The sequence below is a fragment of the Scomber japonicus genome, chromosome 2 (genome assembly GCF_027409825.1).
Source record: "Scomber japonicus isolate fScoJap1 chromosome 2, fScoJap1.pri, whole genome shotgun sequence".
Taxonomy (NCBI): Eukaryota; Metazoa; Chordata; class Actinopteri; order Scombriformes; family Scombridae; genus Scomber; species Scomber japonicus.
Window position 1 is genome coordinate 6,805,051 of NC_070579.1, and position 17,612 is coordinate 6,822,662.

At 43.1% G+C, this 17,612-nt stretch overlaps 1 pseudogene; it reads left to right on the forward strand.

The window, feature by feature from the left end:
- Nucleotides 1–16,135: 16,135 nt before the first annotated feature.
- LOC128381202 (slit homolog 1 protein-like) overlaps nucleotides 16,136–17,612 on the forward strand; it is a 37,833-nt pseudogene continuing 36,356 nt past the window's right edge.

The following is a 17,612-nucleotide window of genomic DNA, read 5'->3' on the forward strand; positions in this document are numbered from 1 at the left end:
GAAAAAAGGACGTAAGGAAGGAAAGGAGGGAAGGAGACAAGGAGAAAGGAAAAGAGGTAGAGAGGAAAGAAGGACAAAGGAAAGAAGGGAGGAAGGGACAGAGGAAGGAAGGAAGGGAGGAAGGGATGGAAGAGAGGGAGGAAGAATATACCGAGAAAAAAACTCAGAATTTCTGAGATTAAAGTCGCAAATTTGTGAGAAAAAGGTCAGAAAAAAGGTGTTTTTATTCTGCCAAGCAATCACGTACTGTAGCCTCAATTTGCAACACTGGAGAGAGGTCGCTCGTCCTTCATTATGCCTGTTGTGGAAGAACTTATTAAATTGTACTTTTCAATTGGGTTTAACAATAATAAGGAGATACTTGTTATCTTAGCCCAGAGACACCGTATCATTCTGAAGTGCCTTTGAGACAGTGACATCATCATCATGTGACTCTTTGACTTCAAATTTGTGACTTTTTTCTTACAAATTGGTTTGTGGACTGCTGCTCGGAAGCCAATAGTATCGAATCTAGGCAGCGCCATCTTGAAAATTTCAGGTGCATGCTGGGAAAAATAAAAACACGGATTCTACTTATATGGGCATGAGGCGGGGCCATGGGCGGAGCAGGGAGGTTGCTACGGTTGCGAGGGCTGGATCTCGAGGACATTGGTCAATCAACCTGTCAATCAGGACGTAGCCACGCCCTAATGCATACCCTGCTTTATCGTCACATATAAAATCAGGGAGGCCAAAATGTCCCAAATGAACATCATACTGCATTGAAGAAGGCTTTAAACTAGCGATTGAGACCATAAACACATTTTGAAAACGTTTACTGAGGTTAGAAATCAAGTGAGAAGTTGGTGAATTCTCCATTGACTTGTATAGAGACGGTCGCCCCCTGGTGGCCTTTTGATAGAATGCAGTTCTAAGTTACTTCCTGGTTGGCCTCATTTCAGAGGACCAGAAATCCCCCGCCTGCTTTTTTCTCACAAATTTGCGACTTTAATCTCAGAAATTATTTTATTTATTTATTTTTTTCTCGAAATATTACCCCCCCCCCCCCCTTCCAGGTCTGTATTTTCTTTATTTATTTCTATGGCCCTAATATGCCGTCGTACATATAATATGGCCGAGGGTAAATTTAATGCACTGAATAGTTAATAGAGTGATTTTAGACTCTACAGATGATGATTATAACAGATTAGTTTTTATCTGTTAGTGAATAAAAGAGAAAAGATAGAATAATAGAAGTGAAGAACGGAGTGATTTTGGACGCAGTCAATCTTCAGCTGTTATGAAGCTGAAAGAAAGAGACTGACTGACTGACTGACTGACTGGACATCTTCAGCTCCTCGGTGATGTGGCCCTGAATTTTTAAAAGAAAGAAAGAAAGAAAGAAAGAAAGGAAGGATGGATGGTAACTCTCAGGGAACTAGAAGTGAAAACCTCACAATTACAACTTGATTTGAATCTGAAAAGAGAGCAAATGTTCAACAAGGTCACATTTAATTGAAAAACTTGAACTGATGGCCACCCTCTTTTTCTTTTCTTTCCTTTCTTTCTTTTTTTTTTTTAACATCTCTTTCTTTCTTTCTCTCTTCTCCAACAGGAACTCCTCCCAGGTCACCTTGATATAGTTTCTACTCTCTTTTGGTAAATGCCTGAAATATTCAGTTTGCCTCCGGCTCTCTCTCTCTCTCTCTCTCCTCACCTTCCCCCCATCTTTCTCTTTCTCTGTCATTCACCCCCGCCTCCTAACTTCCTCTCTTCTACCTCCTCCCTTCATCTTTTCTTCTCAAATGTTTTTTTTCTTCTTTTTATTCCAGCTCATCCCACGTTATCCACTATTCCTCTTCCTCTTCTTCTTCTTCTTCTCCTCTTCGGTTTATTCTTCCTTCCTTTCTTCTCCAGTATTCAGGAGATGCAGTAGCCGCAGGGTGTGTGTGTGTGTGTGTGTGTGTGTGTGTGTGTGTGTGTGTGTGTGTGTGTGTGTGTGTGTGTGTGTGTGTGTGTGTGTGTGTGTGTGTGTGTGTGTGTGTTTTGGGCCGCTGGCTGCAGGAGGTTGCACAGTGGATCCAATGAGCACCTGGAGACCACTAACCATGATCATATCAATAAAAGGACATCTGCTCTAGGGCTAAAAAAGACCTGCGCGAGAGAAGAGAAGAAAAGAGAAGAGGAGGAGGAGGAGGAGGAAAAAGAGAGAGTGTGTGCAGTGGGGGAGGTGGAGGAGGAAAAGGAGGAGGAGGAGGAGGAGAGCTGAGCAGGAAAGAGAACAAAGAAAGAGAGAGGAGAGTAAATGGAGAGGAGAGAGGACAGTAGAGAAAGAGAGATGAACAAAGGAGAGCAAGAGCGGTTGATGGGAAGGGAAAGAAGAGAGGAAAAAAGGAGGGAAAGGGGGAGGGAGTATGAAGGAGGAGAAGAAGAAGAAAGAACGAGGAGGTGAATGTATAGCTTCCAAAAAAAAAGGAGAGGAAAGTGAAAGGAATGATTAGAAATAAAAGATTGAGGAGAAAGTGATGTGAGATGAAAAAGAAAAGAAAAATAATAAAAGAGAGGGAGAAAAAAGAGAAAGAAAAAGAAATGAAGAGGAGAAAAGTAAATATAAAAGTGTACAAAGGTTACGTAGAGAGAAGATGAAGAGACAATAAAGGAAGGAAGGTAGAGGAGGATGAGTAAGAGAAGACGAGTGGGATGAGGTGAGAGAAAGAGAGAGAGAGAACAAAAGAGATAATTTACTGAGAGACACGACATGATGAGAGGAGGAGGGGATGGAGGGATGAGTGGAGAAGAGGAAGAGGCAACGGACGAGATGAAGAAAGAGGAGAGAGAATATAAAAATAAAGGAGGAGGGAGAGAAAGAAGAAAGAAAAATGTAAGAGGAGAGGATGGATCGATACAGGAGGAAATGAGAGGAGGAAAGAAGAGAGGAGAGGAAAGAAGAGAAGAAGAAAGAAGAGGAGAGGATGGATCGATACAGGAGGAGAGGAAAGAAGAGAAGAAGAGAGGAAAGAAGAGAGGAGAGGAAAGGAAAGAAGAGAGGAAAGGAGAGGAAAGGAAAGAAGAGAAGAAGAGAGGAAAGAAGAGAGGAGAGGAAAGGAAAGAAGAGAGGAAAGGAGAGGAAAGGAAAGAAGAGAAGAAGATAGGAAAGAAGAGAGGAGAGGAAAGGAAAGAAGAGAGTAGAGGAAAGGAAAGAGGAAAAATAGGAGAGGAAAGGACAGAAAAGGGATTGAGAGAAGAAGAAGAAACAAGAGGAGAGGAAATGAGACAGGAGAGGAGACGAGAAGAATAAAGGAAACGAGAGAGGAGAGGACACGAAAAAAAAGAGGAGGAGAGGAAAGGAAACGAGACAAGAGAGAAGATAAGACAAGGATAGGAAATAAAGGGGAAGACGAAAAATAAAAGAAATAAAAGGAAACATGAAGAGAGGAGAGGAGGTGTGTGTGTGTGTGTGTGTGTGTGTGTGTGTGTGTGTGTGTGTGTGTGTGTGTGTGTGTGTGTGTGTGTGTGTGTGTTACTGTCAGAGTCTCAAACTTCATCTTGGGTTCAAATCAACTTTAATAAAACTTTACTTCAACTTTTTACAGCAGCGGAGCTCAACAGGCTTTAGAGCCCCGAATCTATTAACCCTCCTGTTGTCCTTGAGTAGAGGAAAGGAGGGAGGGAGGAAGGAAAGGAGGGTGGAAGGAAGGAAAGGATGAAAGGAAAGAAGGAAGGAAGGAGGAAGAAGGAAGGAAAGGAGGGAGGAAGGAAGGAAAAGAGGGAGGAAGAAAGGAAAGGAAGGAAGGAGGGAGGGAGGAAAGGAAGGAAGGAGGGAGGGAGGGAGGAAGGAAAGGAGGGAGGGTGGAAGGAAGGAAAGGATGAAAGGAAAGAAGGAAGGAAGGAGGAAGAAGGAAGGAAAGGAGGGAGGAAGGAAGGAAAGGAGGGAGGAAGGAACGAAAGAGGAAGAAAGGAAAGGAAGGAGGGAGGGAGGGAGGGAGGAAGGATGGAAGGGAGGGAAAGAAGGAAAGAGAGAAGGAAGGAAGGGAGGGAGGGAGGAAAGAAGGAACAGTCCAAACAGATGGAGGAGGACGACAGGAAGTTTAAACAAAATAAAGTCTTTTATTTTTATGAACATTGACTTCAAACAGCTGCTGACTGAACCTGAGTGAAACGTTTCAGAGGCAGTTATAGAGTTTTAATCCGATTATTATTATTTATTCATTTATTTCTGCTTTGTTTTGGGAAAATTGTTAAAAAAAATGTTAATAATAAAAAAATCTACTGCTAATGTTCGTAATAATCATACAATGCAGCTCTTTATCTGTCTGTCTGTAAATATAAAGATATCCTTTAAAAAAAAAAAAAAGGTTTTATGTAATTTAAATGATAAATAATGATCATGATTATTGTCAAAACACATCATTATATGTTCAGTATGTAAACCAGGAAGTAAACTAACTGTATTAACTGTCACATGAGGGAATGAATATAATAAATTAATAAATAAATAAGTAGTGAAATAGTTAGAAAATGTGTTTGAACTCAAGCTTCTGTCGTCCTCCCGGGTCAAATTAACCCCATCTCTTTTGACCAACCCTTCCTTCCTTCTTTCCTTCCTTCCTCTTTTCGTCCTTACTCCTTTCCTTCCTTCTTTCCTTCCTTCCTCTTTTCGTCCTTACTCCCTTCCTTCCTTCCTTCCTTTCCACCCTTCCTTCTCCTAAATTCCTTCCTCTTTTTGTCCTTACTCCTTTCCTTTCCTCCCTCCCTCCTTACTCCCTCCTTTCTTCCTTCCTTCCTCTTTTCGTCCTTACTCCTTTCCTTCCTCTTTTCGTCCTTACTCCTTTCTCCCTCCCTCCTTCCTTCCTTCCTCCTTCCTCCCTTCCTCTTTTCGTCCTTACTCCTTTCCTTTCCTTCCTTCCTTCCTTTCCACCCTTCCTTCTCCTAAATTCCTTCCTCTTTTCATCCTTACTCCTTTCCTTTCCTTACTCCCTCCTTCCTGCCTTCCTTCCTTCCTTCCTTCCTTCCTTCCTTCCTTCCTTCCTTCCTTCCTTGACCTGAGGACAACAGGCTGAAGAGGCCAAAACTGTCCGATAGACACTTACAAATATTAAGAAATGAGACGTTTTGTATCCGTAAATGAAGTAAATGAGTCTCTCTCTGTCTAACTGATCAATACAGCGATCAATAAGTTGTCTATAGTGATCGGTTATTGATCAGCTGATACTCGGACTGTCTGAGATGCTTCCTTCCTGTGTTTTTTTTAGGATGCAGGACGATGAATGATGATGACGGCTCAATTTAAAGGGATTTAAATTAAGATTATTCAGGGTTACGCTTTTATTTTGAAAGGATTTTGGCTGCTTTTGTTTTTCCTCTTTAAAAACCTGCAGCCTTAAAAAAAAAAAAATTAGCGCATCGTGTATTTTTAGTAGCGGCCATCTGTTATTTTTTTTTATCCGTGCAAACTCTGCAAAGCATTTAATTAGCGTCACACATTCAGTTTTTTCCCTTTTTCTTTTTTTTTCTTCCTCTTTCCAAGTTTTTGCACAAATTGGCTGATGATGCGTTTTTTTTTTTTTTTTTTGGCTAAACTGGAAATGTTGTTTATCCAGTTTATTGGAGATAAAACACATCGGATATATATTCTGTGTATGATCAATCAGTCTCTGTTCACGCTGCAGCTGTCAATCAGTCTGTTTTCATCGCAGTGTGTGTGTGTGTGTGTGTGTGTGTGTGTGTGTGTGTGTGTGTGTGTGTGTGTGTGTGTGTCCTTTGTGTGTGCAGCAGCAGCAGCAGATCGTCAGTGTGTGAGAAGATGTTGGAGGCTTTATATTGGAATTGGGGGGTTGGGACGGTTTGCTGCTGCTATGATTTTATCCTCCTTTAAAAAAGAGAGAGAGAGGGGGAGAGAGAGAGAGATAGTGAAAGAGAGGGGGGAGAGAGAGAGAGAGGGAAAGAGAGCTAGAGAGAGGGGGAGAGAGTGAGAGAGACAGAGAGAGTGAGAGAGTGAGAGAGACAGAGAGAGAGAGAGAGACAGGGAGAGGGAGAGAGAGAGCTAGAGAGAGAGAGAGGGAGGCAGAGGGAGATAGAGAGAGAGAGCTAGAGAGAGAGAGAGGGAGGCAGAGGGAGATAGAGAGAGAGAGCTAGAGAGAGAGAGAGGGAGGCAGAGGGAGAGAGAGAGAGAGAGCTAGAGAGAGAGAGAGGGAGGCAGAGGGAGATAGAGAGAGAGAGCAAAAGAGGGAAAGAGAGAGAGAAAGAGAGAGCGAGGGAGAGCTAGAGAGAGGGGGGGGAGAGAGAGAGCTAGAGAGAGGGGGAGGGAGAGAGAGAGAGAGAGCGAAAGAGAGGGAAAGAGAGAGAGAGAGAGAGAAAGAGAGAGAGAGAGGGGGGAAGGAGAGAGAGAGACAGAGAGAGAGAGAGACATAGAGAGAGGGAGAGGGAAAGAGAGAGGGAGAGAAAGACAGAGAGAGAGGGAGAGAAAGAGAGAGACAGGGAGAGAGGGGGGGAGGGGTAGAAATGGTGGTAAAAAAAAAGGTTGTGGAGGAGGAGGGAGCGAGAGGCCAGTGAGATGGGTTGAAGAGGTGGAGGGATGGAGGGATGGAGGGATGCAGCCGTTTTCACTGGCGAGCAGACTGGGAGGATGGGGGGATGAAGAGAAGGAGGAGGAAGAGGAGGAGGGTCTATGTCAAAGCCGATGGGGGTATATATTATGTTTTATGGTTACGAGGGGACGCATAAATCACTGTTTCATTAAACGGCCTCAGTCTCAAGAGCGCTGACACCCTCCGCCCCTCCGCCCCCCCCCCCCTCACCCTCTCTTCTCCCCTCCTCCTCCCTGTGGGACATCCCTCTTTCTCTCACTCTTTTTTTTCTCCTCCCTTCTTCCTTTGCCCTCCATCTTTATCCCCAGCTCTCTCACCATCTTCCTTTTATTAAAAAAACAGCCTCCCATCCTCCTCCTCCTCTTCATCATCAACCTCTCCTCCCTCTCTCTCTGTCTTTCAATCTCTCTCTCCTCCCTCTCTCTCTCTCTTTCATTCTCTCTCTCCATCTTTCTTCTCTCTCTCCTCCCCCTCTCTCTCTCCATCTTTCTTCTTTCTCTGTCTTTCAAACTCTCTCCTCCCTCTTTCATTCTCTCTCTCTCCATCTTTCTTCTCTCTCTCCTCCCCCTCTTTCTCTGTCTTTCAATCTCTCTCTCGCTCTCTCTTTCTCTCTCTCTCTCTCTGTCATTCACTCTCTCTCTTTCTCCATCTTTCTTCTCTCTCCTCCCCCTCTTTCTCTCTCTCTCCATCTTTCTTCTCTCTCCTCCCCCTTTCTCTGTCTTTCAATCTCTCTCTCTCTCCTCTCTCTCTCTTCCCTCTCTCTCTCTCTCTCTCCTCCCTCTCTCCATCTTTCCTCTCTCTCTCCATCTTTCTCTCTCTCTCTCCCTCTCTCTCTCTCTCCTGTCTCCATGAGCTGCCATCGTCCATCGACTCAGTGCGGACGGTGGACAGCCGTGACACAATGAGGTCAAAGGTCAGAGAAACAACAACAAGAAAAAAAAAAAAAAAAAAAAAAACCCACCCGAGCTCACATTCAATGAAGGGGAAACAGCTCTTTATTTAAATAAATAGGAAAGAAAAGAAGCAACTACTTCCTGTCTGCTGGTGAGACAACATGAAATAAAACACTATCTCATATTTGTTTTTCTTCCTTTTTTTTTCTTTTCTAAAATGATGAAATGATGAAATGACGCCAGGTTGGAAACAATTTCTTTCTTTCATTTTTTTTTTTTTTTGGCAAATAATGAAAAAAAAAAAACAAAGATCTCTCTACAGCAGAGGTGTCAAACTCATTTTCATTCAAGGGCCACAAACAGACCAATTTGTTCTCATGGGGGCCGGATCATTAAAAAGATGGAGGGAAGGAACGAAGGAAGAAAGGAAATAAGAAGGGAAGGAAGGAAAGACAGGCAAAAGGAAGGAGTGAAGAAAGGGAGGAAGGACAGATGGATGGAAGGACAGAAGGAAGAAAGGTAGGATGGACAGATGGAAGAAAGGGAGGAAGGACAGATGGAAGGAAGGAAGGGAGGAAGGAAGGACAGAAGGAAGAAAGGTAGGATGGACAGATGGAAGGAAGGAAGAAAGGGAGGAAGGACAGATGGAAGGAAGGGAGGAAGGAAGGGAGGAAGGAAGGACAGATGGAAGGAAGGAAGGGAGGAAGGAAGGAAGGACAGCTGGAAGGAAGGAAGGAAGGGAGGGAGGAAGGACAGAAGGAAGGGAGGAAGGAAGAAAGGGAGGAAGGACAGATGGAAGGAAGGAAGAAAAGGAGGAAGGACAGCTGGAAGGAAGGACAGCTGGAAGGAAGGAAGGAACAAAGAAAGGATAAAGGGAAGGTAGGAAGGACACATAAAAGGAAGGAAGGAACGAAGAAAGGAAAATAGGTAGGTAGGAAGGACAGACGGAAGGAAGGAAAAGAACACAGGAAGGAAAGTGGGCCGGATTGCCCCCTCGGCGTGCCGGTCCTGGCCCACGGGCCGCATGTTTGACACCCCTGCTCTACAAGTCTACAACATGATGATGATGATACAGTGACTTCTTCAACATATAAAAATACTATGACAAAAATCAAATGCATTATTATAAGCTTATAATATATATTACAATCTGTTAGGCTGTTACTGTGTGTTGAAGTATTGCAATTATAATAATAATAATTATAATAATAAAAATAATAATTAAAGCTACATTAGTTAAATTCTGATCCATGACATGACTCAGCCTTCATTTTAAAAAAAAACAAAAAAACTCAAAAGGCTAAACCAACAAATAAAAACATGTTAAAACTTAATATTACCTTTTTATTTTAGTTTCACATCCATATAAATAACATGTCATCATATATAAAAGCTACATTATTTTTTTTTTCTCCTTTACATTTTTTTTTTTTTCTCCGTGTGGCATTTGTTGTATGATGCGTTCACTGGCTCTTCTGACAAATCGGAGAGGGGAGCGTTTTGTTTTTTTTGTTTTTTTGTTTTTTTAAATCTGAGCCAACACACACACACACACACACACACTGCATCTCGTTGTCAGGGACGGCATCTCGTCGTTTTGGAAGCGTCTTAGAAGAAGAAGAAGAAGAAGAAAACACACACACCTTCTTGTATTTCTATACTTGTGAGGACCCTCGTTAAACCCTCCAACACATTGTTTGTCCATTTTAAAAAATGACTGCTGACAGAATACATGTTTTGGTAATGAGACTTTTTGTCTTTTAAATATCTTAATTTGAGGATAATTGTTTTTTTTTAAATTTCAACAAAGCCTTAAAGCTGCTTTAGTCAATACTATTCAATAATAACAGTGTATGAGCTGACTGTGTAGCTTTATAATGAGTTTCAGGGTTATTATAGTTTACTAAAACTTAAACTAAAACTTAAACTAGCAGTGAAAAAATAATTTAGTTAACTAAAATAAAATTACAAGTGACAGTTTATTAAAGAAAAGACTAAAAAACGATTTAAAAACTACAACAAACGATGCAAAACTAACTATAAAACTAAACTGAATTGCTTCCTGTTCAGTTTATTTGCAGTTTCAGCTTCTACAAATCAAAGCTTTCCCACTAATATCTGAGAAAAACTAAAACTAGTCAAGTCCTCATAATAAAAACTGAACTAAAACGACTTAATCACTTAATAAAAAATAAAAACTAGTGCAAATTTCTAAACTATAATAACCCTGGTCCAGCTCCAGTCATTTTATGGTGCAGCAGAGAATAAACTGTAAAAATAAAAAAGTCACTGTCTACTACCTGCTCAGTGCTAAAGAGGCAAACAGACACGGTTAGCTGCAGCTGGTGAACATAGCGGAGCATTTAGCAGCTAAGACGTCAGATATTTCCCCTCAGGAGTTGATTAGAGAGTAAAAAAACAGCTAAAAGAAAGTGAATATTGGACTTATATTCAGCAGGTGTTCAGTACTGTTTGCTAACTAGCTTAATATTTAAATAAAAATAACACTTACCTGATGGCTTTTACAATGCTGCTACCGTAAACATCTCGCGCGATCATTGAAATACCGTGAGATTTGCTAACGCTGTAAACATCGTCTAAATCTTGCGCGACCACACAGCATTTCAGTGGTCGCGCGAGATTTCGAAGATGTTTACAGCTTTAGCATTAGCATCAGAGTAAAAGCCATCAGCTAAGTGTTATTTTAATAAACTCCTGGTGTACTTACAAACTTTCCAAAGCATCGATTTATGAGTAAAGAGCCTTTTTGTACTACTGTAGAAGTTTGATACCAGTCCAGGCTTTAGTAGTGGGGTCATTTACCAGATACACTGGAGGTCCCGTTAGCTCCCGTTAGCGCCTGTGCTAAGCTATTCGGCTGATGGATCTAACTCCACTAACTCGCAACCAAATTTTAAAAAAGGGCTGAGGTGGTGATTAGATAGACGTCATGGTTCATATGATGAATTATGCCGAACCATCGCTTTAAACAATGATATGTTAATGTTGTATTTCACAGTTTCTTTCAGCTGAAACTAAAAAAATGTGGAAGTTGTTCAAACTCATTAGGGCTCGTCCTCTGAGGATCACGAGTGTTTGTACTGTACAACATTTCTCTGCCAATTCATGAAGCAGGTGTTGAAATATTTCACAGGAGGAGTGAAAGCTTTGACCTGCAGGTGGCGCCAAAAGTCTGTCGGATTCATTCAGTCTGTACAAAAATTTAATCTCAGTGTTGAAATTAGCTTGAGGATCCATCACAGTGAACGTCAAGTTTTTTGTCAATGTGACATTATTGTTATGAGGTAACTGAGACTTTTAAAATCAATCTGCTCTTAAACTACATTACCACACAGAAATAGTCAAAAATAATGTCGTAATAAACCCAAAAACAGCCCTTTTGTAGAAGTGAGGACCGGCCCAAAATGTCCTCACTCTCACTGTCAACAGGTCCTCACAAAGATAGGAATACAAGAATCACACACACACACATATATACACACATACATGCACTCCCACCCTTCCCCCTCGCAGTCTAAACTGGGAGAAAAAGAAAAAAGGGGGGGGGGGGGTGTCTGCTGAGAAGCGATGGGAACGTGTCACGACCCTCTCCGCTGTCCCCTGTTAACCCCGTCACCTTTGACCTTTGAGGCTGTGGAAACAGGGTGACGACTTGTTACTCGTTACTTTCCCCCCTACGTCAGTTTTTTTTTTAATTTGTTAGCTGTTAGCTGCAGCAGATGTTTCGCTCACTTTTCAAACAGAAGGTGGCACGGATCATTAGTACGAATACATCTGAATCTTTTTTTCCTTTTTTTTTTTTTTTTTTAAAGATTTACCACCTCGCTGCCGTGTTTGCCACCTGTGTTAACAAGTGGAAGTCATGCTCCTCCGCAGAACTGTCTGAAAGTTCTTGTAATTACCACTGAGGGACTGATTTCTCTCTCTCTCTCTCTCTCTCTCCAAGATAGCAGCTTGTTAATGATGAATCTGATTTAACATGCGACGTGTTAACACCTCGCAGACAAGATGTGCTCGCTCGCTGCACATTAGTTCAGTCTGACAAAATTTTTGCAAAATGAGAAATTACGTCTCTTTAAAATCCAACCGGAGTAACGGAGGAGATCATTTATAATTAAAGGCTCTATCTGTATCTGTATTTCTTTTTTTGCCCCCCCTCCTCTTGTGTACAGATCAGACAGGCGTAATTGAAATGTTTAAGTTAGATATGTTTAATTTGTTAACCAACCCTACAAAATAAAAGTCAGATTCTTATAAAAACTAGCTGTTGCCAAGAGTTAATCCATAAATTTAAGCTTCTGTCAATCAGCTTTTTCCATATTTTTAAACTATTAAGACTATGAGACATCTCTGAAGCCAAAATCTCCATTTCCATCGATTTATTGAACTTTTATGCCTAATTAATTAATGTTGTTTTCTTTTATTGTGAAGGGCGAAACAAGAGTACAAATTCCGTTAGCAAGCACGTTAAACCCAAACATGAACACAACCTACTATTATAGTCTGTATTCATATTTCTGAATCTTGATGTTATCTTGAGTTGCTTTGAAAAGTTATTTCCTTTAATACTTCCTGTTTATAATGTCTAGTGCATCTCATGTGGGCCGGATCATTAAAAAGATGGAAGGAAGGAAGGATGGAAGGATGGAAGGAAGAAAGGGAGGAAGGACAGATAGAAGGAAAAGAAGGAGGAGAAGGAAGAGTAGACAGGAATGAAAGATGGAAGGAAGAAATGAAGGAAGGAAGGAAGGAATGATGGAAGGAAGAAAGGGAGGAAGGACAGATAGAAGGACGAGAAGGAAGAGTAGACAGGGATGAAAGATGAAAGGAATGAAGGAAGGAAGAAATGGAGGAAGCACAGATAGAAAGAGGAGAAGGAAGAGTAGACAGGAATGAAAGATGGAAGGAATGAAGGAAGGAAGAAAGGGAGGAAGGACAGATAGAAGGAAGAAAGGAAGGAAAAGAAGAAGGAGAAGGAAGAGTAGACAGGAATGAAATACAGAAGGAGGAGAAGGAAGAGTAGACAGGAATGAAAGACGGAAGGCAGGAAGGAAGGAAGAAAAAAGAAGACATGAAAGGAAGAAGGGAAGATGTAAGGAAGGGAGGAATAAGGAAAGTGGGCCAGATCAGACCCCCCCTCAGTGGGCCAGATCTGGCCCACGGGCTCATGTTTGACACCACTGGTCTAGTGTGTATGAAATGCTTGGAGGGCTTTTTTAATAGAAAGGACGGAAACAGGAAGTGGTTGATACTGGCTGTTTGCGATCCATCCAACTTCAAAATAAAACGTTCCTGGTCACTCAAACACTCGCTGCTTAACGCCTGAAGAGTGAAATTACGAGGATTCTTACAACTAACTATTAAGACTATGAGACATCTCTAAAGCCAAAACCTCCATCTCTCTCCCTTTTATACCTAATTAATGTTGTTTTGTTTTATTGTGAAGGGCGAAACAAGAGTACAAATTAATTCCGTTAGCAAGCACGTTAAACCCAAAGCGAGAATAAAATAACCTACTATTATAGCCTGTATTCATGTTTCTGAACCTTGATGTTATCTCGAGTTGCTTTGAAAAGTTATTTCCTTTAATACTTCCTGTTTATAGTGTCTGAACACGGCTGGAATATGAAATGCTTGGAGGGCTTTTTTAATAGAAAGGACGGAAACAGGAAGTGGTTGATACTGGCTGTTTGCGATCCATCCAACTTCAAAATAAAAGCTTCCTGGTCACTGTGAGATCAGCACATCAAAATCTACTGCACTTATTTAGGGTTAGAGTTTTTGTTCCCCATCACTGCTTTAAAACCTTTCCTCACAAGTCAAAAGAACAAAGCAAACCCTCGCTGCTTAACGTCTGAAGAGTGAAATTACGAGGAGCAACAGTTTTATCTGCACCGAGAAAAAAAAGAAAAGAAAAGTAGTTTAACTCCACCAGCAGCAGCAGCAGCAGCTTTCCGCTCCACCAGACTGACAGACCTCAGAGATACCTGCAACATGAAGAGGTGAGATCTTCACAACTTTAATTTCATAACATCGCGCCCCCCCAAATTAAATTAGTACCGTTTATTTCCTGTGACAAGTCGACGCCGGCTGTCACAGCTGTGAGGGAGCGAAGAGCAAGCGCTTTAAAAAAAAAAAAAAAAACCCAGCCACGCATCACAAACCAGAAGGCATTCGGAGGCTTTTTTTTCAACACACAGGGATTAATAATGAGCTGGTGGTAGTTTTAGGTAGTTAGGGGCGGCAGAGTCTCCCTGCTGCAGGTGAGGAAGAGGAGGAAGAAGAGGAAGGTGACGATGAGGTTGACTCGTTGATTTCATGTCTCGAGAGGGAAGAACTGTCTTATGGTACAAAAACTGCGGCTGTTGCGCAAAAAACACACAAAACAAACATCGAAAATGTCCTTTCATCAGTGATAGAGTCCCTACAGTGTGTATACCTCTTATACTCGGTGTGTGTGTGTGTGTGTGGTGTGTGGTGTGTGTGTGTGTGTTGTGTGTGTGTGTGCGCCACATCACACCCACAGTACTACACACACTCCTTGCAGCCACACTCCACGGGTTTCTCCACATCCTGCGTGAATGAGGTGCCGTCGTCACACTCGAAGGCGAGCCGCCGGCGTCGGACCCTCAGAGGGGCGCAGCAGGAAGTGGCGGTGACGCCCGGCTCGGCCCCCGCCTGGCAACGGCCCACGCACTCCACCCAGGAGAACGGCTTGGACGTCTGGCAGAGGACGGTGCCGCGCTGCAGCCGGTGGTAATCTCTCACCGGCTCACCTCGACACTGGGACTCTGACGGGGGGAGAAGAGGGGCGGGGGAGGGGGGCACAGAGAGGGTTAGGGTCACCAAAATATACCTTTTACCTTTATGGTGTTTTCAAACCTATATTGTTTATTTGCTCTGGTTCTGATTAATTTATGTGTTGGCAACAGGCGGGGAGTTCTGGTCCTCTGAAATGAGGCCAACGCGAAAGTAACTTAGAGCTGCATTCTATCAAAAGGCCACCAGGGGGCGACCGTCTCTATACAAGTCAATGGAGAATTCACCAACTTCTCACTTGATTTCTAACCTCAGTAAACGTTTTCAAAATGTGTTTATGGTCTCAATCGCTAGTTTAAAGCCTTCTTCAATGCAGTATGATGTTCATTTGGGACATTTTGGCCTCCCTGATTTTATATGTGACGATAAAGCAGGGTATGCATTAGGGCGTGGCTACGTCCTGATTGACAGGTTGATTAACCAATGTCCTCGAGATCCAGCCCTCGCAACCATAGCAACCTCCCCGCTCCACCCATGGCCCCGCCTCATGCCCATATAAGTAGAATCTGTGTTTTTATTTTTCCCAGCATGCACCTGAAATTTTCAAGATGGCGCTGCCTAGATCCGAAACTATTGGCTTCCGAGCAGCAGTCCACAAACCAATGGGTGACGTCACGGATGTTACGTCCATTTCTTTTATTCAGTCTATGATTGGCAAACGTAGTTCATGGTAAGGCCGAAGCAAGAACATAAAAAGGAAGTAGATCCTCGGGCCCAAACTCAAACTTGCAGCCTTGTATTTTGTATTTCCTTTCCTTCCTTCTGTCCTTCTTTCCTTCCTTCTTTCGTTTCCTTGCGTCCTTCTTCCCTTCCCTCCTTCCTTCTCTCCCTCCCTCTTTCCTTCCTTCTTTTTCTTTCCTTTCCTTCTGTCCTCCTTTCCTTCGCTCCTCCCTTCTCCCTTCCTTCTGTCCTTCCTTCCTTTCCTTCCATCTGTCAATCTCTCCTTCCCTCCTTCCTACCTTTCTTCTGTCCTTCTTCCCTTCCTTCCCTCTGTCCTTCTTTCCTCCCTCCCTCTCTCCCTCTTTCCTTCCTTTCTCCCTTCCTTCTGTCCTTCTTTCCTTCCTTCTTTCCTTTCCTTGCGTCCTTCTTCCCTTCCCTCCTTCCTTCTCTCCCTCCCTCTTTCCTTCCTTCTTTTTCTTTCCTTTCCTTCTGTCCTTCTTTCCTTCCCTCCTCCCTTCTGTCCTTCCTTCCTTCCTTCCTCCCTATTTTCCTTCCTTCCTTTCCTTCCATCTGTCAATCTCTCCTTCCCTCCTTCCTACCTTTCTTCTGTCCTTCTTCCCTTCCTTCCCTCTGTCCTTCTTTCCTCCCTCCCTCTTTCCTTCCTTTCTCCCTTCCTTCTGTCCTTCTTTCCTTTCCTTGCGGCCCCCTTCCCTTCCCTTCTTCCCCCTTCTTTTTCTTTTCTACTGTCCTTCTTTCCTTCCTCCCTCCTACCTTCCTTCCTCCCTACTTTCCTTCCTTCTTCCTCACTTCCTTCCTCCCATCCTTCTGTCCTTCTTTCCTTCCTCCTATCCTTCCTTCTTCCTCCCTTCATTCTTTGACTTGAGGACAACAGGAGGGTTATATCCTGCAGGACAACAAGCTGAATTATTTCCAGTCAGTAGGATTAAAAGCTGGATTTATACTCGACACAGGCGGTAACCAACGGTAACCAGCAGCAGTCCCACAGAACCCCCCCCCCCCCCGCAGCATCTCTTCTGATTTATAGTTAATCAACGGACTTCACCGGTTAATAACGACTCCGCCACACAAGATGGATGTCGTTAAAGATCGGGCTTTAATTATATCCCTCACCGTAACCGTGTTTACATCCTGTCATTTCATTTGTGATAGAGAGCGATGACGGGTTACTCGTCTCATTACCTGATACGAGACTACTGTCAGTGTGTTGTTTTATATACTCTCACGTTCACTGATCGGTTGTCGGCGGCAACGACGAGGAGGAGGAGGAGATTTGTGGAGATAAGCGTTTAGATGTCAGAGTGAGATGTCTTCACTCTTTCCTGCTTTCATGTATTTATTATTATTATTAGATGAAGAGAGAATAGATGCACACAGGAAGAGAAACACAAGACAAGATGGAAACATTATTAGAACTCAAGTGAAATCTCTGGACACGCAGCGGTAGGTCTGCGTGTCCAATGCCACGCACGCTCCCTTCACACACCTGGAGATGGAGAGAGAGATGATCTTTTTTATACCTCATGGTGTCCTCGAGTCAAGGAAGGGAGGGCGGGAAGAAGGGAGGAAGGGAGGAAGGACGGAAGGAAGAAGGAAGGAAAGGACGAAAGAAATGAAGGAAGGGAGGAAGAAGGAAGGAAAGGAGGGAGGAAGGAACGAAGAAATGAAGGAAGGAGAGGAAGAAGGGAGGTAGGGAGGAAGGATGGGAGGAAGAAGGAAGGAAAGGAGGGAGGGAGGATGGGAGGAAAAAGGGAAGGAAGGGAGGGAGGGAGGACGGGAGGAAAAAGGTAAGGAGGGAATAAATGAAGGAAGGGAGGGAAGGAGGGAGGGAAGGAAGGAAGGAAGGAAGGAGGGAGGGAGGGAAGGAAGGAAGGAAAGGAGGGAAGAAGGAGGGAGGGAAGGAATGAGGAAAGAAGGAAGGAGCTTCAACTGTCGTCACATTTTTGGGTGAACAGCGATGACATCATTCCTAAAATCACAACATAAGCTTCCTTAACCCGAATAATGAGAAACCTGATGCATGAGATCAGATACATGTAGAGCACAGATTTATTTATTTTATTGTTTTAACCTTCCTGTCGTCCTCCTGGGTCAAATTGACCCCGTCTGTTTTGACTGTTCCTTCCTTCCTTCCTTCCTTCCTTCCTTCCTTCTTTCCTTCCTTCCATCTGTCAATCTTTCCTTCCCTCCTTCCTACTTTCCTTCTTTCCTTTCCTTGTGTCCTTCTTCCCTTCCTTCCTTCTGTCCTTCTTTCCTCCCTCATTCCCTCTTTCCTTCCTTCCTTTCTCACTTCCTTCTTTCCTTTCCTTGCGTCCTTCTTCCCTCCCTCCCTCTCTCTCCTTCCTTCCTTTCTCCCTTCCTTCTGCCCTTCTTTCCTTCCTTCCTTCCTTCCCTCCCTCTGTCCTTCTTTCCTCCCTCCCTCCCTCCCTCCCTCTTTCCTTCCTTCCTTCCTTCCTTCTTCCTTCCTCCTATCCTTCCTTCTTCCTTCCTCCTATCCTACCTTCTTCTTCTTGTGTGTGTGTGTGCACTTTCACCTTTATTAGATAGTTAGTGGCGAAGAGGCTGAGATGCTTGTTTTTATATTATATTTGGGTTAACTAAGTCTCTCATACTGTATTTTAATGCTCTATTAGGA